The sequence below is a fragment of the Poecile atricapillus genome, chromosome 5, assembly GCF_030490865.1.
Source record: "Poecile atricapillus isolate bPoeAtr1 chromosome 5, bPoeAtr1.hap1, whole genome shotgun sequence".
Lineage (NCBI taxonomy): Eukaryota > Metazoa > Chordata > Aves > Passeriformes > Paridae > Poecile > Poecile atricapillus.
The window spans coordinates 16707161-16730603 of record NC_081253.1 but is presented as its reverse complement, the minus strand read 5'-3'; the positions used below and the strand labels follow the sequence as shown (position 1 = coordinate 16730603).

The window sequence follows — 23443 nt, the reverse complement described above, 5'->3', positions numbered from 1 at the left end:
ATTGCTTTGGTTTTGGGTTATCCCCATTTCTGAAGATGAACACTCTTGTCAAACTTCTCAAAACTTTCCCATCATTCAATTAATTGTGGGATTTTTGTTGCTTATGATCAGTACCCACAGCCAGAAAGTTCCTAAAACTTATTAGATATACAATCAAATTTACTTTAGTTTGCTCAGAAATCATCAATAAAAATCTTAAAGTAAGGATTTTAGCATCCTCATTAGTATGTTCCGCGCTAATTAACTTACAGCTTGTCAGTTATCATCAAAACTACATGTGAAAGACACTAAGCAGATTATGGATCTCTGAATTAGCATCAAAAGCTTTTTTTAATGAACTCATTATACTAAAAGAAATACTGTAAAGTAAACATTTAATGTGTATATAGTTGGAAGAATAGTGACAGTACAGTCATTTAATACATTCCCAGTGTTGCATGTGCCATTGCTTTAGTGCAAGATTATTCCAATCAATGAAACATCTTACTTTAAAAAAAAAAAAAATATCCGTTTTTGTGTCTTGTAACTTTCAAAGGAGTGATCCCCAGGAATAAAGGCTGTTAAAGTGCCCAACCAAAAAAATTACACTGCTCTTTCTCTCTCTACAGTTTCTTCATTTTCTGTTGTTGAAAAGACATCTACAATTTCATGGTGGATATCTAAGCAGAGATTCTGCCCCAGCTTTAACAGAACTTTACCATGCTTACTTGGCTTTTTCAACTTCTTAGCTCTGTACAACAAAACTTACGGATAAAAAGAAAAAAAAAAAAGCCTACTGAATATCAATTTTTAAACAGCTGTTTTTAGCAAATCAAGCAATTTCCAAGGCTTACAGAAATCAGAAAATTTTACTGGCTTATTTTATTTCTGAAATAGAAGATTAAAAAGTACAGCATTGAAAATTATGGTCTTAATCGGACAAGTTTTAATACAACACAATGAAGCCTGTCTAGCTGATATGAAAGCAATTAAGAACACAAAATATGATTTTCAAAATACATTCATCCTCCAAGAGGATGCTACATTAGGCATGAGAATTATACACATGATTTCAGATTACATTAACAATACTAATTCAATAGCCTTCTTAGTAATTTTACAAAAGAACTTGAAAAATATATTTGTTTTGTATATGAATAAACCTTCATGCTGAAGGTGAACATGACCATAATTTTCATAATTTCTTCTGATATTTGCTAGAATTTTTAATTGCTAAAGACTAACAAGCTTTATTTCAGAATAAGTTTAAAACAAATACTTTAAGCTTCTAAACACACAAAGAAGCAGCATTTTACTTCCTACTTTAGTAAGTTCCTGTCGATATCCAAGATACATTGCTCAGAAATACCTGCTCTACTTGCTAAGTTCACTTTCCCAGTTCAACGAACTATCAGGCTATTAGTTCAATATGATTCACTCTCTTGATTTTGTAGAACCTGCAAATCCAACAAGTGCATCCTCATCTAGCAGTAAGTACTTTCTTAAAGCTCCACTAACACCGTATAAATTAAAAATGAGTTTATTAAAGGGTCAGTGGTTATGCTTCACTTTTTCAGTAAGTCATTGAAACCAAGCTTCTTTTTTAGAGGCAAAAGCTGCACACAGTGTATGTGCTTTTCTATACTGAACTACAATAAATTCCAAATCAAGTTGGAGGATTTCCTTGGAAAGGTTAAGTTGCTGTTTAAAGATATTATGTAAGCATATGTTAAATGGCTTCAATGAAACAGTCACAATGTTACCACAAATTACCGCCAACTACAGTTCATTTTACCCCTCTGTGGTAGATACTCCTCCATTGAAACCCACGATGATTCATCTTCCGTGACACTAAAGAGGGCTGAAGAGTAACTGACAAGTATATTTAAACTACTAAAACTATTATTTTAAGAAACTTTTAGTCTCTACAACTAGTAACCCTAAAACTGGTCGTTCTGACAACTACAGCAACTTCCATAAATGGATGGGGTACATTACCTGTGTACATTTAAGAAATTAGAAATTAATAACAAATCCTGAAACACAAGTGAAAAGCAATAGCTTGTACTAATTAACTAATATTTTATTTACACAGTTTATTCCAGTTTCTATAAAAGCCATATATTTTGCCATATTAAAGTTGGAATAGACCGATGTGTTAAATAAACAGATTATTTATCAGCATAACGTTACAACAAAATCTTACTCTTACAGAACTAGAGGGATGTAACATTTCCCACAGACTAGTCATTGAACTGAGGTATTCAAATTTTCAAGACAGCAGCACAGACAGAAAATCTCCAAAACCCAGTTCACTGCAAATTATTTCACTGGCTTCCATGATTCTGGTTAGAGTTTTGGCAACTAATGCTTTACTTGCCTATTTGTAACTGAATAAGTTTTAGTAGGCTAAAGCCTATGTGGACCTAAACAGATTTGTTTACTGAGATGTATAAACATCTGAAAAATTTAGGTTAGTGAATCACATTCACCAAGAAAAGTTTTAATTTTTGATAATCAACCTAAATATTATTTCAGCCATAAACTCCATCCCTCAAACAACGCTTTTGTAAACCTTAAAACAGATTAAGCAAAATTTTTAGACATTAGTGAAGCTAACTTTAGCCTTTACAAATAAAGCAACTATACATTTCTAACCTGGTGCTCAGCAAGAGGTGCTCACAGAACAAACTCAGCAGCAGCTCCCACTTTTTGACTGTAAAGATGACACCAGTAGGTCTCTTTCCTGTTGAAGGAAATAGAAAGGAGAAAGGCAGAAACCCAGTAAAATTTAGAAACTATGGCACATGTGAAAAAAAAATACTACATTGATAAACTGCAAAAGGACGAGGCATCATTAAAGAATAATCCCAAGAATGTTTACTGGGCTTTTTTTTTCCTTTTACCATACAATTCCTTGAAGTGGTACAAGCCATGTCTTGCTCAAGTATCCATAATACTACAAAAAGCTTCCAATTTTTTCAAAATTACTTGTAAAAATATTTTAATAATTCATTTAAGCAATTTAAAACTAATTGATAATTTTAAATGCTGTAAGAAACTGAAACCATGGTCTTTTTTTACTATTTTAGAAGCTCTTGCTGTAGCTAAGATGCCCTAAGTACCAAGGGTACGAGCAGTCTGCAGGTACAGAAAGCTCTTCTGTTTATTTCTGCAAGAGTGGTTGGTGTGACCAGAAAAGCCAAAAAGATCTTTAGGTTTGCCTAACTTCAGGTAGACAAAGGCTGCTTCACATTCAATTTAGGAGTTAAAATTCATGTTATCCTCCTCCCTGAGAACACTGCCCATTAATTGCATCCACTCAATCATTTGTAGAGCAGTGTTTTAAAACAGATCTGTGAAATGATCTGTGGCTGTGATTTGATAGACGTTTTTTTCAATGTCAGTGTTAACATAAGGAGTAATGAGGAAGCTGCTGCTGCTCACCAACTTGATGCTGCTTTCTCAGTACTGCCAGGACAGCCATTTGTGCAGCCCTGCAGCAAACTGAGAGGCTATCAAAAATGCTGGGTTTAACCCTGTTCACTTCTCTGAGAGGCTTCAAGCTGCATCCCAGAAATAGTTGTCTTGGCATAACAGAAAAAGAGGTCTTGGAAAAGCTGATTGCTTGTAACACTAATACAGGCTATGGAAGACATTTCTGTCAAATCATTCTTTAAGCTTAAGCTGCTCAAAGAATGTCTGTGGGTTTTGGGTTTTTGTTTGGGTGGGGGGGGGGGGTTTGTTTTGTTTTTTGGTAACTGAGGCAATTTAACAGAGACCCTTTTGAAGCTTATCTCAAAGTAGTACAAGAGCAAAGATGTGTTCACCTTCCCAGAAAGTCAGAAGAGAAAGAACAAGTCAGAGTTTCTCAGTGCGGACAGGCTGGGATGGAAATCACTAAAACATTGAATGGACAGTTACTAGCCTTCTGCCAGCTTTGCAGAAGGAAATGATCCAGGAGAGACCACAAGAGCCAGTAGCACAGGCTACAACAGAACTGCAGCCACTTCTTTATCTGGGCTTCTGTTATTCACCTTTAGTCACCTGACCTCCCAGTGGTCTTGCACTTTCTTCCCCACTTACTACAAAGATATGAAAGAAACAAATCTCTGTGAGCTTGGTCTGTTCCCCAGGGAGGCACACAGGGTAGCCTACACCTGAGAATCTCACTTCTGCTACAGCGTGCAAAAAGCTGGGTTGGTTAGCAACTTCTCTGTTGGCTTTTTCCCTATATTTGCGCACACTCTATAGTTTCATTACATATACATATAAATAAAAGCCAGAAAAGTAAACAAACAGTTCACAGTAAATCTCACCTCTTTTCCTTCCAAAGCTGGCAACAGGTATTTTGATTGTTTCCTTCTGTCTGCAAGGGAAAGTTAACAATCTCTGTTTAAAGTGAAACTTTAAGGAAGTAAATGTATCAAATATTTCCATATCAGAAAAAATACAGGAGGACAGTTATCATAATAAACTTACATTTTGGTGCACTGCAGGATTTGGATAACGTGCACTCATCACTGAAATCAATATGGTCATTAATGGCTTAAAAGAACTGAATAGCTTCTGAATATTCTGAACTGAATATGTATGTCCATGATTGGAAACACCATAACTAAAATACGCTTGGTCACAGGATGTCATTTAAAAATCCAAACTTGCATTACTGCAATTTTCTTTTAACTGTCCTTCCCTCAAATGGGAAAAAATAGTTGATATTATTAATGCAGTGAGAGTATACACAGAGCATCTCAAAATTGATCTGAAAATAGAAATTTTAAAATCCATGTCTAATATTTGCTCCTAGTACTACTGTTAGGCAACTGTAATAATTGGAAAGAGTTACCCATTTGGGGAGTTCTAGTTCGCCACTCAGTTGTTCATTGGTATTTTCAGGTCACTTAAATTTGGACTTTTAATAATGAAAACATTTTTTCTTAGGTAGCATAGGGATGAAGTTATATAAAAGGATTATGCACAAATGCATATACACATATAGGTATAAACCAATAGCTACTGTGTTTATACTTGGCATGTTTCAGCATGTATTTTGAAATCAACTGGAAACAGTCTTAAATTACTCCATCTCCTTGCATGAGACACATGAATTTCACACTACAGTGCACTATTTTTATCTAGCATTAACACTCCACAATGTGATCCCTCAACGAAAGAGGGTTCTCCTGGTTTGGCAACTTCTGAGTTAGTAGAGAAATAAATATCAAAATCAGCTTTGACATACATAGAAAACAATGGCTACTAAACTGCCCTATTAGTGGAGAGAGTATCAGGCTACACACAGGTGACAACAATTTACTTTGCAATTTGTACACTGAGTGACTTGATGCAAATCATTTCATCTTCCGTAACTCAGTTTCTCCACCTGAGACTACATAACAAGCTTTGTACAAGCACTTCCAGATCTCCTGTTGAGGAGTTACATGCAGCAGATGATCAACAATTTTATTAACAGTGTTCAAAAGTGGCTCAAGGTTTTTGGTGCAACCGCAACCATTTCAGCTTCACTAGGGATGATAAACAGTAACAGAGGTAAATCAGCTGAAAAACTGTGCATTGCAGAAAAACATTATTTCACCAAGAAAAAAATCTCACTGCAGTTAAAGTCATCAAACCTGAACAGAGACTTCACATATGCAAAGGTGGGGGGCAAGGTAGAGGGCTAGCCTATCTTCCTATACGTTTTGTATGAAAAGAAAAAAATAATGTACATATTACCATCAATACTAAGTAATCTGTTAATTAAAGCTAGAGTTTAATCATGTCATGCATGAATGGAGTCTCAGTAGTGCAAGTCCAGAGTTACATTACTCTTGCTTCCATAACATGATCAGTTCTGTAAATACAGACCCTATTTCTAGATCACACAGACCTGAATCTCAATAGACCTGAGCTGGACTAGGTGGTTTGCAGGTCAGCTTCCCAGACTCTGATTTATAGAAGTACAGCAAACCTAATTCTACTACATTTATTGCTGAGCTGGAGTTACTTCAGTAACACAGATTCAAACAGACTGCTTTAAAGCTACTGAAGTACATTCATATAAAATTTCCAGATAAGCAGAGATTCATTTACAAGCTGCACCACCACAGAAACAGACAGAAATCATTTGAATTTTTTGTATTACATGAAGTAATGGCCTTCTCCAAAATCTGCAGAAAGGCAAGCAGAGACTATTGTGGAACTATTGCAGTAGTCCAGCAAGTACTCATCATACCAGTTCTCTGTTATTAAAGGTGTCCTTAACACTTGCCCTTTCCCATCATCCTAGATGTTACAAGGTAGTTACAGGTATTATTAATTTGCACTCCATAATTCTTGTCAGGAGTGAATAATTTCCAAGAAAGTTGACAAACTAGTTTATATACTGGTATTACTTAATATTGTTTTTAAAGTACTCTCTAACTTATAATGTTCTGAATCATGGTTTTCAAATGAATATCACTGAAATGGCATGTTACAACAGATGATGGAACACAACCTTTCCCATTAACCTACAGGCTAAATCCTGCTGCTCAAAGTCACACTGAGTGATTGAGAAGCAATCCATAGGCAAGCAAATTTCTGAATTTTTTCAAAACCAGGTATTTTTGACTGTCTCAATAAGGTCACAAACAGTGAATACTCTGCTCCACAGAATCTTCTTCTAAGTTTACTCCCTACCTGAGGCATACGGGACTCCGTGGACTCCCAGGGCTGACAGCTTTAAGGTAAACACAAATCTGTCAGACTTTTCAGCTTGCCTAGTACCATTTCACTTATATATAGCTTTGAAATGCATTTACATGAAAGTTTTTTATAAAAAGTCAATCTCAATCCCTGTTAGTTTTCTGTTTTTCCACAGCATACTGAAAACAACTGCAACTTTAAAGACATGACGCCAGCACATTGTTTACAAGTATCCAACTACATGACACAAATTTGTTACAGAAACATTACTTAAGTCAGCTGCATACTGTAAATAGCACCGTTAATTTTTGATTATCGCTCCTTTTCTACTTAATTCTACTTCCTTCCCCTCCAGGTATCCCAGCCAGTGCTCTGCCTTCACTTCCCCCCGCGCCCCTCTAACTTCAGCTGCACTGCCGGGGATCGTGGCAGTGCCGCGCTCCGGGAGCAGCAGCGCTGCGGTCCGTGAGGTGCCTCTGACAGGGCACAGAGCGCTGGTGCTGCCCGCAGCACGAACCAGGGCGGCCGCTGCGGGCCGGGCGGAGGATGCCGGGCCCTGTGGCCCGTGCGGCGCCGAGGCCCGTCCGGCTCCAGCGGCCGGGCCCCCGCCCTGCGCCGCTCCCCGGCCCTTCTCGCCGCTTCTCCTCACACCGTTCGCAGCTGCTCCCACTGCCCTGAAGCGCCCGGACTTCCCAGCGGAAAGCCCAGCTGCCCAGCGGGCTCCCCTCCCGGGCCGGTGCCGCCCGCCAGACCCGCCCGGCCCCGCTCCCGTCCGCGGCCCTGCTCAGAGGGCGCGTTCCCCGGGCGCCGCCGGGCAGAAACTCCCCGGGCCGCGTTCCCGCTGCCGCCGCGGGTCCCCTCAGCACCCCGACGCGGAGGCAGCCGGGCCCTCACCTGGGCCGGAGCCTCCCGGGCCGCGGTGAATCAGCCGGATCTCATTCAAACCGAGCCCTTCCCGGTTCACAGGGCACCCGGCAGCGGCTTCCGGCCCCGCGGCCGGCGGGGAGGAGCTTCTGAGAGTGGAGAGCGGCGGAGGGGAGCGGCCTCCCAGGGGAACGGGCGGAAGAGAGGCGCCATGGACTGCTCTGCTTTAGGGTGCTCGGGATTAACTTGGTCCCTTAGCAGCCGAATGCCACCAGTGCCGAAAGAACGACACGATAGGATGGCAGGAGAACCAACAAATGAGTCATCAAATTAATAAAAGAATGATTACTGTAATAGGAACAGTATCACATGCACTCCTCTCAAAAACAGTGTTACAGAAAATGCGAGGATTTAGAGAAGAGAAATGAGAGTGACCACATATATATATAAAACCAGCACAAGAAGAAATGGAAAAACATCAGAATTTTGGCCAAACAAAGATAATAGGGAGATAATCACATAAAAGTGTGCATGCTGATAATTAATGCATACTTTCCTGATGCAAACAGAGAAGCGAATTGGAATTTCTATTACCCTTATGTTAACTCTGGAACAAAAACTCTGTTGTAAATTAAAAGAGGAAAACACAAAGGCCAAGGAGTACATTGCCAGACAGCATGTGAGCAAGTTGTGGATGTCAGTGCCCCTTATGAACTTACTATGGCTAACACAATAACAATTTTTAGAGGTTGATTTATATGTAGTTACTGAAATACTGCAAGTATTTTAGAAAGTATTGGGACAATTTAAGAACCTATACAAGCAATTTATTAAGGACTCTGTATAGAGTTTCTGCCATGAATGAACAAGATGAGCCTCAAGGTTTATTTGAAAGCTCCTTTAAAGACTGAGAATGTAATATTAGAAGATGTTCAGCATTTTCTCTTTCACAAATCAACTACATGGAAGCAGGTAAAAAGGTATTAAATTGTAAATTACGTGGGAATAACCTCAGACAGATATGGTCACCACTTCCACAGCACTTCAGCAGACACAGAAGTCTTAGTTTTTTATATCATGAAGTATAAAATTAATCCAAAGAAAGAGAAAGGGAATTACCATTATATGGTATTCTGCTTTATAAGAGGGGCAACATTTTTGAAAAGCGAAATAATTTTCCATTTTGTTTTCAGATCTTTGCTAGGCTGACGGAATCTCAAGAGTTAAAATTTCCAAAAGATTCTTAAAAAGCTAAAGGTTTAAAATGTGGTTTAAGCTGTGGGCCAGTAATTTCTTTCTCAAGCTACATTAGCAAAACCCATTAGTGTAACTTACTAGTGCACCCATAGCCAAATTACTGAGAAACAAAGAGTAAAATCTACGTGTCTCTGTGTGTATATGTTTATCTAGGTATGTTTGTCTCTAACAGAAGAAATCTTGCACCCTTCTTCAAACAGGCTGTTATGGTCCTTCCTGTTTTAACCTGGTAAAACTTAGCTCCTGAAATCTTGAGACTGTATTTTGAGACTTGTGTGTGTCTTAGTGTTCTCAGAAGTCATTATATTAATTATGTGGTCAAAGATTTTTATTTTGGATTAAATTAATGAGGTAAAATATTAATTCAGTGGATGGAAATGCATTATGTTGCTGGTTTGTACCACGATTTTGAGAGTAATCCATTTATTTCTCCGTGTCCACTGGAATTCTGACCCCTTAAGGAGAAATACTCATTATATTAGGGTTCTCACTCTGCAGTCATGTGTCTTTAAGGTACCCTGTGTTTCTGAAAAAAGAAAGAAATACAAATATTTATTTGTGAAAAGTGATCATTTATCTGGGTTAATGTGTATAATAAGGAAAAACAACATAGTAAAATCTTTATAATATGCCTATACCCACTGATTTAAATGAGCAATGGCATTTCAAACCATTTGAAGATTTGGCCCTTCTTTGAAATACGAGTGAATACAAAGTGAAACAGACTTTCATTGTTATTCCTAATTACATTTCAAGTCATACTATTGACTTTTTAAATATATACATTTATTGAAATTTTATAAATAAATATAGTTACAGAAAAAGAAAAAAAGAGAAAATAGGAGAAATATTTACACTAGGAAGTATAGTGAATTAATTGGATATAAAGAGGCAGTATCATGGTTGGAACTTATGACAGATGGTATTTTATATTTTTATATAAAAAAGATATAGTCTTAATCGTATATGTCAAAGAAAAGAGACCATATGTTGTTAAACACTTCCAAATTGTCATTTAATCTGAAGGGCATTCTCTTGCATGCTTCCAAATCCCTCATTGTTTTGGTCTAACCAGTGCTAATCTATAGATTTTATTTATTGATTTGCAGTAATGCAGTGCAAGGAAATATTCAAGGTTTGTTCTCTTTTTTATTACCTTTTTTATTACCTGGATGGCTCTCATAAGTGGTAAATACTAGCTTTGATTGGACCCTCACATTTTTCATACCAACTTATCCTTGTTTGTAATGAAGTGATCAACAGAGTCAGACTTGCTAACAGGTCACATATATTTTTTCTAACTCCTGGCATATAATTTTCCCTTCAAGTCTGTTTGTGATTGGATTAAAGCAGCAATATTGCTGAAACTCTGTAATTAAATAATTCCATTTTACATGGCTAAGTGGCAAATGTAAGAATGGCATGTAGAACATGAAGAGTGCACTGTGAGATTGGACACAATTTTCTGGCAAATCATATATGTAGAGAGTGCTGTTTGTGTTGGGACAGGAGGAATTCTCCAGGACTGAGTTATAATATTAAAAAAAAAAAAATCATCAACACCAAAAACCCCAAACAAACCCAACAGAAGATACTGTTTCAGAAAGCCTGGTGTTAGAATGCCCAATAACATGGTGGGTTGAAGAAAACATTGGAGTTGTGGATATTTTTGTTTTCTATGTTTAAACATGTAGAACAGAGCATGGGGAATGAATATACATCAAGGAGCACAAGAGCTGACATCATCTTTGTGAGAGGGTAATAAAGCCAGAATCACACTGATTGATTGATTGATTGATTGATTTAGAGTTATGTTTAGTAGTTATACACTGAAAAAGTAATGAAGGAATTAAGTGGAATTAAGGAAGTGTTTTAAACTGCAGCCTTTCACCATGGGAAGGGACTGGAACTCTGTCTTGGCAAACCTGTAAATGGAGAAATGGTTTCTTCTGTTATCCTTGGCAAGCACTCACTCCGTTAGAAGTGCTGATGGTGACCTCTGTGACATCCCCAACAGCTTGTACAATGCTTGATCAACTCCTTGCTGCATGCAGAGTAATAGCAAGGCTTGTCACAAACAATGAATAAAATTTAACAGGATTAGTTAAAGATAGTATATGAGTGAGATTACTTTTTTTAGACTCCTCAACAATTCTACAATCAGCTGCAGAAGGCTGTTAGAGGCTTGAAAGAGGCTTCATTAATCATGAAACATATGATTATTGAAAACCTGCAAACAAAACTATTTGCATCTCTTTCAGATTACAGACCTGCCCATTAAAGTATGACAAGTATAAAGTCAGTTTGAGTGAGAAGAATGGTAACAATGTATTTGGATATAATCCATCCCAGTTAAGAAGGGAGAGGATATTAAGAAAGCAAACATTCCTTGCAGCAAGCCGTAAACACAGACCCAGCCCCCCTCCAGTTGGTGCCAAAAGATCTTGTTTATATTGGAAATTTCACCAGCCACAAGTTTCACACACAGTCCTAAAGGAAACTGGACTTTTGTCTTTTTAAGTCTATTTAAAGTGATGGCTGAGTTGTGAGAACTATCTACAAACCATCTGGAGAAGATAAGGCCAAGTAAAAAATCAGTCTTGCTGGAAATGCTTGTGTTGGGGGTGTCTATGGAAAATTTTTATGAGGAAACAGAGAAGTGGGTTTGTGTCCCTGGCAATTGCAAAGGTGCTACTCTGTGAGAGACAGTTTATTTAAATAACTGTGTAGAAGACTGTAAATTGAAAACTGTAAATTAAGAGAAAGGTAGTATGTAAAGTGGACATACTGTGGTTTTTTTCTGGATTGCTGTGGGATGGAAGAATCCTACACCTTATTTTTTTTTCCCCCTTTATTCAGTGGGAGAGTTTCTCCTTATTTGTGACATGATAAAAATTAATTTTATACTTCCTTTAGTACTTAAGATATTTCTGATTGAGCTGAAACATTACTTGTATAGAAGTGCTGTGGTATAATTGTATAATGCTTTTCACCAATTTCAGGTAGCGAGAGCCAACCAACAGAGACAATTTCAATTATTTCTGTGGTTATTTCTGTGTTAGGGAATAGTACAGACTAGAAGGAGTAAATGTGTATGGCTAAATAGGCATGATACATTTCTATTATCGTTTTCCACTTTGGATAGCTGTACATGTGTCCCGTGGGTGAATGCCCATTTGTAACCAAATCATATGAAGCATGTTTCTGCTCTGCCATTTTACAGTGAGAGAACCTACTTCCAGAACTCCCAAACTTTGGTTTGCTTCACGGGACAAACCAAAGCACCTAACTGCTTTGAGAGTTTTGCTTTAAAGACACACTCTGGATGCAAACTTCAACAATCATGTAGATGCATGATATGTATCTTTTTTTATTTTTACAAGAATGAACCAACAATGTGTAAAGACAACATGGCGGAAAGCTGGAGAAGAATGAAATAAAATTGGCGAAGGTGAAGTCCTCCACATTGCTACACATGGCATGCCCAAAGCACTGGGTATATACAATATGTTCTATGGAGAGCCTGAGGGACCTGTAAACTGCTAGATAAAAACCCATTCAGTGAATATTTTGATCCTCACAAGAATGTCACTTGGGAAAGGCACATTTTTTACAAGAAACCAGCTGCCAGATGAGACCATTGACCATTGTTAAGATCTTTAAAATAAAGCCAAGTAATGTGAATTGGAGCAGTTAACAGATGGATGAATTACTTGTGATATAAGTGATAACCAAGTCAAAGCAAGGTGAGAAAAGGACTTGACATTGCAAAGAACAGCGGATATTTGCAGGGCTAGTAAAGACTGCTTCCCAAATAAAAGTGTTAGCTAGTGGTGAAAGAACTGGAGTGTATCTAATTAAAAATGCATACCAAAGCATAAAGAGAGAATACAAGGGTAAACAAATGGCAGAGACCAGACTTGTTTTCAATAGATGTAAAATCAATCACAACATGGTGAAAAGGTCCTACACAAGAGGTTCGGTGTCCTGTATACAATGAAAGCAGCCATTTTGCCGAAATTAAATTGCTTTCAATTCAACTTACAAAGATCTGCCTAAGAAAAGCTATCTGTGGCTGCGCTGCTGGAGGACATAAAGGATGACAACGGAGATTTCAATGGCTGATTAAAGGGATGGTAGGGATGATACTATTCTATAAAATCAGATTTTCTGCTGGACCAGAACATTTACCTTTGAAATTATCTCACAAACAGGATTGCAATTTGCAGATTTTGAAAATTGCCTGATGACACAAAAGTAATGAAGAATTTCTTAATAGCTTCATTCCACAGTTTTACATAAATTAAATAAATCTGTAGAGATTACATTAGTCTACTAATCACAAAGATATAGCAGAGAATAAAGTATTTGCAGTCTTGGTGCCTCTACAAAACAAGGTGTGTTCAGTATGTGTCATTTACCCTGTTACTCAGTATGTGAGGAACCTGTACTCTCTATTTAAATAGAAACTGGAGGTAAATACAAACTAATGCATCTGACCTAGACATTAAATTTTTGACTTCTATATAGTCTTAAGAATTATGAAATTTATTAATCAGATATAGTGACTCTTCTCTTTATAATGGTTTCAGTTCTTGCAGCCCTTCAAGATAAACACCATGGCGTTTTTTCCTCTTCATGACCCTGGCTCTTTTTTCTGTCATCCTTCCTAGAATTATCTACTGTTCTTATAAACATTAAATCATGATGAAGCCCAGTTGTATTTGGAATTTTTCTGAGATAATGAAAATTATTAATAGCTAGCCAAGATAAACTAGGTATTTCTCCTCCTTGATTGGTCTAGAAAAATAGCTATTTTATTGATTAAACATATGCATTGAAAAACATATACTTCAGTCAGTTCAGCTTTTTGGAACACAAGGCATCAGTAGAAGAAAAAGGAAAATAAAGTATAATTGTTTTTTGACTGTGCACAATCTGTGGAGTTGTGATCATGCCTTGTTCTCTGTGTTAATCACAGAAAAAAACCCTAGAAGTACATAGAAAAGGTTAATTTCATTCTTGTAGTACCCAAATTGTCAGAAATGTAATTCTTCCTGACTTTATTACACTGAATAGACAAGCTTGTTACGAACACTGAGAGAAATGTAATTTGGATAGTCACGGTACTTGCAATAGCTGATAAACTATTCAGGTAAGCCTGTATATTTAGCTATATTGGCTATGTGCCATAAATAAATACAGTAGCAATTTATCTCATCTCACAAGCTTACTTGATTCAGTTGATTAAAGGCTAGAAACTGACTTTAATTATATGTTGTAACAGTTGGTATTTGGAGACCTAAATATTTGGGTCCATGTGGTGGCAGTTTTAGTCTCCATTGTAGAAGGGATCTGGAGAAGCTTTTAATACTGCCCAGATTTATAATTTCAATTATTTATTTTTTTTTTTATCAATATGCCTCCAGATTTTTTTATTCATTTAGGGGGTCATGATTCTTTTAGTTTGACTACTAAACACTTATTTTTCCTGTTTCATTCCAGGTCCAGAGACCATTTCAAGTACCAATTGAACCTAGCCTTTTCCCAACAAAGGTAGGATGTGAAAAATGCAATATATTCCAGATATTTTTTGCTAAAGTGATCAAAGAGTGAGACATTTTATCCATGCAGAAAAGATGGATGCAAATATTACACTTGCACATGCTATTGTTTTATAAAATGATTTGCAAATTCTTTATGATTCCTGAGAACTGATGAGGCAACTCTCAGTATCAGGTGCCTAAGGCATTGATTTGTTCTTTGAATACTTTATTAAATTAAATAAATAAAATTAAATTATTTTTAATTACATTTAATCTTTATTTTACTATTTTATTTCATATTTAGTTACTCTGCTAAAAAGAGTAAATACAATTCCCTTGTTCATTCTTGCTGTTTAACTATTAATCTCCACAGCACTATCTAAGTAATTATATTTTGTTTCATAGTTAAAATTAGTCTAAATCTAGGTAAGAAGAGTATTCAAGGCAAAACTAAATACAAAAACTTGTTGTAATTAAATAAAAATATTGAAACCAGATAATGAAAAAGGAATTTTCATTAGGTCTTCTAAATTGTTGTATTCCTGGTATATAAGTTGCTGGGTTGTTAAAATGTAATACAATACACATTCTTTAATTCTGGTATGAAGTCTTTTGAAGAAAGTCGATTTGAATTATTATACTATATTATTATACTATTATTATTATACTATACTATACTAATTATTATACTATATTATGCTATATTATACTATATTATTATACTATAATTATTATTATAGTAGAGAAATATCTTAAATTGTCTTGAGACCAATGATTTTTCTGTCTGTCTGTTTAAGTCAATGTAATTGGTTTAATACCCCAGATGAGTTAATGCAATACCTTAGATGGCCAGTTACTGAAGTCCAAGAAAGTACTTCAGTATCTGCTACCTGGTTTTGGTCATATTCAAACTTGATACTAGCTCAAACATTAAAGTTTGCTTTGGCTCTTGTTTTATTTCCAGCTATGTATGTCAGTATATGGCAGTAGTTGTCAATCTCTTGAGTTGGGAAGTCGTAAAAATTTCAGTGGATGAGGAATTGCATTAGAAACATAGTTTGAAGACAAAGAATACTCCACAGACACTTCTTTACCAGAGTCCACAGGTCACAAAGTTAACATCAACACTTTAAAAATCCTTTGGAGTACTTGACTGGTTTTCATATATATGTTTAATATATCTGAAATATAATATGATTGTTCATATGACATATTTGCAATAGGGAATTTGAGGTGGAATAAATGCAATGATGATGATCTCGACAATCTTTTTCTAACAGCAATTATACTCCCTAGTACCTACCTCATGCCACAGAACCTTATACTGTTTTTGTGTATCTTAGGACCTTGGAGTTTTTGAGTAGTGTTTGTATACTTAAAACTTACACTGCTATCCTTTTGTGATGCCCTTCTTGGTATTAGTCCAACAAGCCAATATAATTATTTGATCCTTTCAGCTTAATTTTACACTCATTATTGAGAACCTTTCCTTTCTCCACAAAACTTGGATATAAGTATTAATTAAATTACACATTTCCAGTTTACCTGAAAAATATATTTAAGCAAGAGCCATAATCGCCTCTAGCTAACAATTAACTTTTATATTCAACATCCTTCTCTTGCTATTTTCAGGAACTGTGGATAGCCTCTAAAAATCATCAATCCTTTGTTGCATATTTCTTTATGAGCACAGATGCTTACAACGTCTATCGAGTGACTGTAAATAACATCATTTTTAATTAGAAATGCGCTGATTTAAAACTGCCTGCTCATCTTAGCTCCATCTTTCAGGTAACCGGAGCTGCTAATTACTTTCAAAAACCTAGGTCAAATGGTCAGTGTCTGAATTCATTAACCACTCAGCAAAATATCTTTCTCCCTCTAAAAAAGAGAAGAACTTCACAAATATTTTTAAAGGTCAAATGTTGTTGTCCACTTTACCCATTGACTTTGTTCTTGGTGATAGATCTGGGATTTTGTAGTAGCAGTAATACATAAATAGTTAATATTGTTTAAATAAGTGGAAAGTAAACCAGCTGTGTTCCTTTGTAATGGAAGACAGCGAAATATACTATTAATGGTGTACATAAGCAGTAACCTTTTAAAATCTCCATCCCTCTGAAAAACATTCAAATTCAGTTCATTCAAATTTTCTTCATGCAATCTTTCATGTTTTTATTTCTCAAGTAAGTAACAGAAAAATACTTACCAGTAGTGATCATCACATGTAGACTATCAAATCATGTGTTCAAATAAGCATAAAAATTTGGTCTAAAGCCCAGGTATTTCAAACCATTTCTTCTGACCACCTGTGTGAGACACAATTTTTTAAGGAAATATTTTTTACTTTTAATCTTTGAGAAGACAGTTTGAAGCTGTTGTAACTTTTTTATTTTGCTGATAATATGGGAATTGTCCAGTCTAGATCTATGTGTGATTTTTTGTGACTGATTGTTATGCACACAAATATTAAGGAACTATTTTATAAATGCAAGCCACTCTAACTGTCTTGAAGCATAAGAATAGGCTACCCACTGTGTGAAAAGTAATTGTGGTTTGAATTCTTAGAAAATGTTGTTTTCATATCAAGACTTTTGATATTGCAGCTAGTTTTCAAACAACCATTATACTTAAAGCTAGTGAGCTGTTTACTTTATTAACATGGTGTAGGTCTTTTAATTTTGTGATGCTTCTTGCAGGTCTTGAACATTTATTAAACTTTCTTCTCTCCTTATCAGTAAAGTTCTAGCTAGTTTAGGTACTTCTGTTGTAATTGAAACTTGGTTTCAATTCAGATATACAGGGCTGATGTGGATTATATTAATGTCATCAGTAAAATAGTGTAAATGGTCTTTTTACTCTACTTGTGTGTTGTTATAATTATGTGCTGTTATGATGTAGTTGTTTTGTTGCTCATTGGTTCTAGCATTTTTACTACACAAATAGAAAAAGACCTTAATATTAAGTCTTTCTTGTGACAGAAAAAGGAGATATCTCTTATATTTTGAATGAAGTGTTATTTTTATGGAGAAAGAATGCACTCTACCTAAATTTGGACATTCAGATATTTTGCCGCTTGAGGTCTTTGTCATTTTAGTAGTTGAAGAAAGAGGGTGCTTTTTTTCCTCAGGAGCTAATAGTGCTAAATGTACTCTTCCATAGAGCTGACTGAAGAACAATAGTTTTATTTTATTTTTACATTGACTGATGCCAGTAGGAGGGGAAGGCATGTATTATTATGCAGTATTGTACACAAATTTGTTTCATGTTTTCATGAAGTATATATTTGTATATCTTTTGAAAAAATGGTTCAGGTACATCTTCAAACACAAGGAAACACTGTGAATAATGCTATCGTTCCCTTCTGAGTTACAAACATGTTCTTGTGACTCAAGCCATCCTTGCATTCTACAATGCCCAAAGAACAAGGATCATAGAATCATAGGGTCATTTAGAAGACCCCTGATGAGTCCAACAGTGAAACTAACACCTTCACCTCCAAACCGTGTCAAGTGCTACATCAGCATGATTTTTGATCAGTGATTCCACCAATGCCCTGGGCAGCCTATTTCAGTGCTTGGCCAAACTTTCAATGATGACATTTTTCCTGATATTTTCCTAATATCCAGTCTAAACCTTCCTTGGCATAACATGAGACCAGTGTTTGGTCTTGTCTGTCTGTATTTGGTCACTGTTAGGCATCCCAGAATGATATGATCATCTCAGCTGGCAGTCCTCTTATTTTATGCCAGAAGTGCCACTGCCTTTCAGAAGAGCCCATAGTAAAGATCTTGACTTCAAATGGTCATCAAAATTTTATGGTGTTTTGTGTAGTAGCTAAACACAAAATTCTGCTTTAGTTAATTCTTCATCTAATTAATTATTATTTTATTACTGATTTTAACTAACACCAAGAAGATCTTTTTGGATACATCTTCCTTTTTGTACATTAAACATTTTGCAGATAATGGCTGTTGGACAGTTATGCATCTGTATAGACAAAACCATCCATCTATAGAACATAATGTAAAAAACCCCAAAGTGATGGACTTTATCTTCAATTTGGATGAAAAAAAAAAAAAAAGAGAGATTGCAAATTCACTAGTATTTATTACCATTTATATTAAATATCTATGCTAGCTGCATGCGTTTGTTCTGCAAGTGTTGGTGGAAAATAAGGCCATGCATATTCCTACAACAAAGCTGTTCATTGTATAATTTAGTTTTTAGCTGACTCTGAACTTACTGCAGGTGAAAATAAGATGATCCAGATCTGTCAGCACTGATATACATGTAGGTGGTTCCATTATTATAATTTGTGAAAAGCTCACAAGCTGTCTTTGTGAGGGTGCTTATATAGAGTAATGTATTAAAAAAGGCAAGATGTTCTACCTTATGATGGCATTGCAGTTGTGCAGTTTGTGTAAAGTAATCAAGTCTTTCTAAAATACACTTGAAAAGTATTTGAAGAGGAAAATTGATTAATATTTTTGTATGGTTTTGTATGTAATGTAATACTTCATAGTTTAAGAAAGAATTTCCTGCTTTTTATGGGACAGATATGTTCCAGTGGAGTGAACTAAGTATTTATAAACTAGATGCTCTTTTCATGAGTTGTGAGTACTACAAGAATAACACCACTATTCTTATAGAGAACATAGATGTTAGAACTGCCCCTCTCTTGAGTAAAGAGTTGTTGCAATAGTATTGGTGAAATTTCTGGCCTTTTCCCAGTATTTTGAGAAGACCACCCTATTTTTTTCCATATTTTCTTAGATTTTGCTTTTAGTTATTTAAATTTTCAGTGATGAGCTTGTACAGTGTATGTAATAGGTACTATAACCAGTCTGCAACTGATGAAAATAAGTTATTGGCAGAAAAAATTACTTCAAATATCTACTTCTGATAAGCTATTAAAAATTTTCTAGGGTATAAAAATAATATAATGTAGCTGGATATAATCCAGTACTTTATAAGATGAATTTCAGTCCTCCCTCCTTCCTCCCCTCCATATTCAGAACAGTAGCAAAATGATATTATGAGGTTTTATTGAGACTGGCTGATATACTTAGAAAGAAATAGAAGAGCTTTTGGACTCATGGTGATTTCATAAAGGTGCTTCCCTTACTTTCAGTGAAGCAAAAAGAAAGAAAAATTCTGACATTACACCAATTTTAGCTTGTGCTCTTGTAACTCTATAGGTATGTAATTTTGGGGCTCTCTGTGGGGTCCACATATGGATCCATGTTTGAGCTTAAATAATAGAAAATGGCCATGATGCAATAAATTTTCTATGAAAATGCAATAAATTTTTTATTAGCTGTACTCACCTAAAATGTGCCAATCCTGTGAATGCTTGACCATATTGTCTACTTCAGTCACATGATTACAGACAGCTTTGGATGAATAGAGCATTCCTAATCTGAAGAAATCACTTGATGGTCACTTGAACAAGCAGGATACTCCTTATGTGAAATGAAGGGCAAAAGTGTATTTTATCTATCCCTGAAAACAAAATTCCTGCACTCAAGCATAGTCAACTATGTAAAAAATAAAGTATTGTGCAGCCTGCTTTATCCATCTGAAATCTGAGCATTGGAACCATCAAATTTTTGTGTAAGTAGCAGCTCTGCTTTTCTCTTCCTAAGTTCTGGCCAGTGTGCCATTTTTGAAATATTCAAACAAAGAAACCACAAACCGCTAGTCACACCACAATACCAGCTTGTGTTTACATTTTCAGCTCTCCAGATCATGATCCTATTGAGTGCACATAGAGCGAGTGCGTGTACACGCGCCCATCCACCATCAGGAGGAACGAAACTGTAAACACAAGCTGGTATTTTGGTGGGGGCACACTAATATGGCGGTTGGTGGGGTCGGAAGGTGGAGGGTGAATTATGGATCCAGAATTTCCTTGTATTTTTAAGTCAGGCTGCTTGCAGTATCTGCTTTTCAAAATGAAATGTTTGGTTGTTTTATAAGACTAAGGCCTAGTTTCATTAATTCTAAACTACACATTCAGACTTGAAAGATGATGGATGAAAGCGCTAATGCATGACAGATTTAAACTGGACAACGACTTACAAACTGTATTACAGGGAGTCCTGATTGCATGAGTGGAGGGTGGGCAAGAATGATCTCACAGTTATTACCATTTATGGAATTCTTTGCTGAACTAACTAGTGAATCATCTTGCTTAATATTAAACTAAACACTAAAAACATTGTTAAAAATAATGTGGTGAGACCAAAGTGACTATCTTTAAAGTTGCAGAATCTAAGATACTTATTTGAATACAAACTCTTAAAATATAGAGCATTTGATGGGTAAATTCAGGAGATGAAACATACTCAATTAGATATCTCTCAGAACTTCTTCATGTTATTTGTTGCTTAATTTAAAGATGCCTGCAAGTCCCTAAACTTTTTTTTTTTTTTTTTTTTAATCAATGAAGTGGTATTATTTAATTAAAGCTAGAGTGCCTGAACGAAGCTTTTGTCTGGAGAAAACTTGGTTTTGCTGCTTACAGATCAGTCATTGCCATTAATCTTTATGGAAATCTCATATTTGTGGCTATTTGGTCTTCCTTACTGGCCATTTGCAGCCAGTTTCTCTTGTCTACTCTTCCAAGAAGAAGAGTTTTGCTGAAAGAAGAGTTAGATTGCTGTTTTGAGAAAACAGGATGCTGGAATGCACAATCAAGTCATGACCTTCAGGAATAGAAGAGAGACAAGAACAAAAGCGAGACTGTTGTCTTCAGAAGGAAAATAATCTCTCTCTAAAATCTAAACAGTTCAATAGCTTCTCCCAGTGTGAAAACAGCATGGCCTAATTTTCAGTCCTGTTCTTGTATTAGCACGTTATGTTAGCAACAACATTTCTGAGCTCAGTCCTTTAAATGCTACGTGTTGTTCTTTCCTCTATAGTAGACATCCTAACGCACTACTAATTAAATCACAATTACAGTTACTAAAATAGTTCCTTTATAAATTAATTGAAAATTTAAACCTTAAAAATAATAAAATGCAAGCATAATATTTTTATCTCAAAAGCCATAAATCTGTTTTTAGCTGCAAGTTAGATTACTTAGCACACAATGCCCATATTTATCTGATCTTTAAAAAAAAAAAGTATGTTAGAGGGAACAACACACTACTGAAAAAAACCCATATCATAGGCTTTGTTGTGAACTGTCTACACTTTATGGAAATTACATAACATCTTAGTTCTTAGTACAAGTCTTGTTAAATAGAGTGGAAAAAGACTGTACCTGCACTTAAGGAACTTCTGAAATTTTATATTTCATTTGAAATTACTAACTGGGAGAGACTAAATATAGTAATTGCTTATCCTTATAACTAATGTGATCATTTTGAAACAACAATAATATTCAGAAGATTGTAATTCAACTACAAGATCTGGAAAGATACCACAAAGCTTTGAAAAAAAATATTACAATCAGGCTGCTTAATGCAATTAAATAAGTCTGAAACGAAGATATTTTCATCTACCCCTTTAGATAGCTCACAGAATATCAGAGAGAGATTAGAGAAAGAGTCAAAAAGGGATAGGTTTTCATTCTTACTGCTGTCACACTTGTGCTATTTAATCACTGATATTTTTTAAAGGTAGGCTTTAAGTTATTTGTGTGAAAAATCATGTTTTGATTTGATTCAATGGAAGCTGAGATTCTCAGTGGAATCCATCACACAATATTGAGAAATTTTCAGTAAAATCATAAGGGTTGGCAAACAGCTGAAAGCTTAGTACCAAAAAACTGAAGTGGAATGATATGGTAGGTGGTGGGAGGTCTCACACTCTTACCTAAATAAATGGGTGATAATCTATTGTTTTAGCAAGGTTTTGATGGGTTTTTTTTTAATATTTAGATCCCTTTTCTTTTATGCTGAAAGGCAACAAGATATGCCCATCTACACTAGCTGCTTATTTCTGTGGACCTCTCATCTTACTCTCTATTTATGCCCAGGAAACTCATCCAACAGCAAGAAAGAGCTAACCTTTCAAAAAGGTTATATAGCCTCTAAAAGATGAAAAGTTTCATCTCTGGTCAGGCAGAGCAATAGAGCTCCATCAGGCAACCTATCAGTACTGCAAGGAGATGTAGTTATGAGAGATCTGCTCAGTGTTTTTCCCAGATCTTATGAGAAAATTAGTTAGCAAGAAGTGATGAATACAAATACTGCAAATGTTTCTCCCAGAAGCATTTTTCTAGTAGTAGGCTTTTTACTATGTTTTCCAATAAAATCTTGTTACTATGAAATCTTGTAAATCCAATCCATAATCTTCTGATTTATGAATTAATAAATTTTTCTTTCGGAATTCCTAAATTATTATGGGGTCATACGAATGAACATTAGACTAAAACATTAGTACAGCTGAAAGAGTAACTATAACTGCATGGCCATTAGTATTAAATAGTTGCAGTCCTCCGTTGTAATAATACTGTTTCAATACAGAGGAGAAAAAAATTAAATTGGGAAGATTCCATTTCTGAATGCCACATCCAAGGAAACTGGCAGAGATCAGTCACTCTCTAATCCCAGTTTAAAATGCACAGGGATAAAAAATCTAATACTGAGCTAATAGGAAGAAAATTCCTAGAAATTATATGCAATTGAATAATTGGTGTAAATAGGAACAATGTAGCCAAATCCCACCTGTGCACACTTTTACCTTCTGGCAACATGCTGCTATTACACTTTTATTAATATAAACAGTTACTACCATAGTTTTTAAGTGTCAAACAGTGGATTGTTTTTCGTATTTACTGTATATATATACATGTGTTGCATATATTTTAGTGCAATGTAAAGAAGAAAATTGCTTTAGTTTTATCTCTTTACATAATTTCAAATTTTATATTAAAATTAAACAGCAGTACTGAAAATGTTAATAAGTATATAAATAGCATATAGTAAATAGTTTCATAATGAATTTACTGATTTTAACATCATACCACCCAACAGAAGATTACTGTCAGAATTATTTAAATGGAAAATTTATTCCAGAGAGAGCTATTCTTTTAAGAGGCCTTTACTGACATTTCAAAGTAATGTGATGCATATTTGCACATAGTAAAGAGTAAA

At 35.5% G+C, this 23443-nt stretch overlaps 1 protein-coding gene across 2 annotated transcripts in view; it reads right to left on the bottom strand.

The window, feature by feature from the left end:
• PSMD14 (proteasome 26S subunit, non-ATPase 14) overlaps positions 1-7684 on the bottom strand; it is a 46185-nt gene extending 38501 nt beyond the window's left edge. The window contains exons 1-4 of one of the 2 annotated variants that reach the window (XM_058840126.1): positions 7564-7645; positions 6664-6703; positions 4299-4348; positions 2638-2725 (exon numbers count right to left, since the gene is read on the bottom strand). The gene's annotated coding sequence lies outside the window, so the exon portion shown is untranslated. Of the gene's footprint in view, positions 1-2637; positions 2726-4298; positions 4349-6663; positions 6704-7563 lie in introns of both variants that reach the window. The other variant, XM_058840125.1, reaches the window with a different exon arrangement.
• Positions 7685-23443: the final 15759 nt, after the last annotated feature.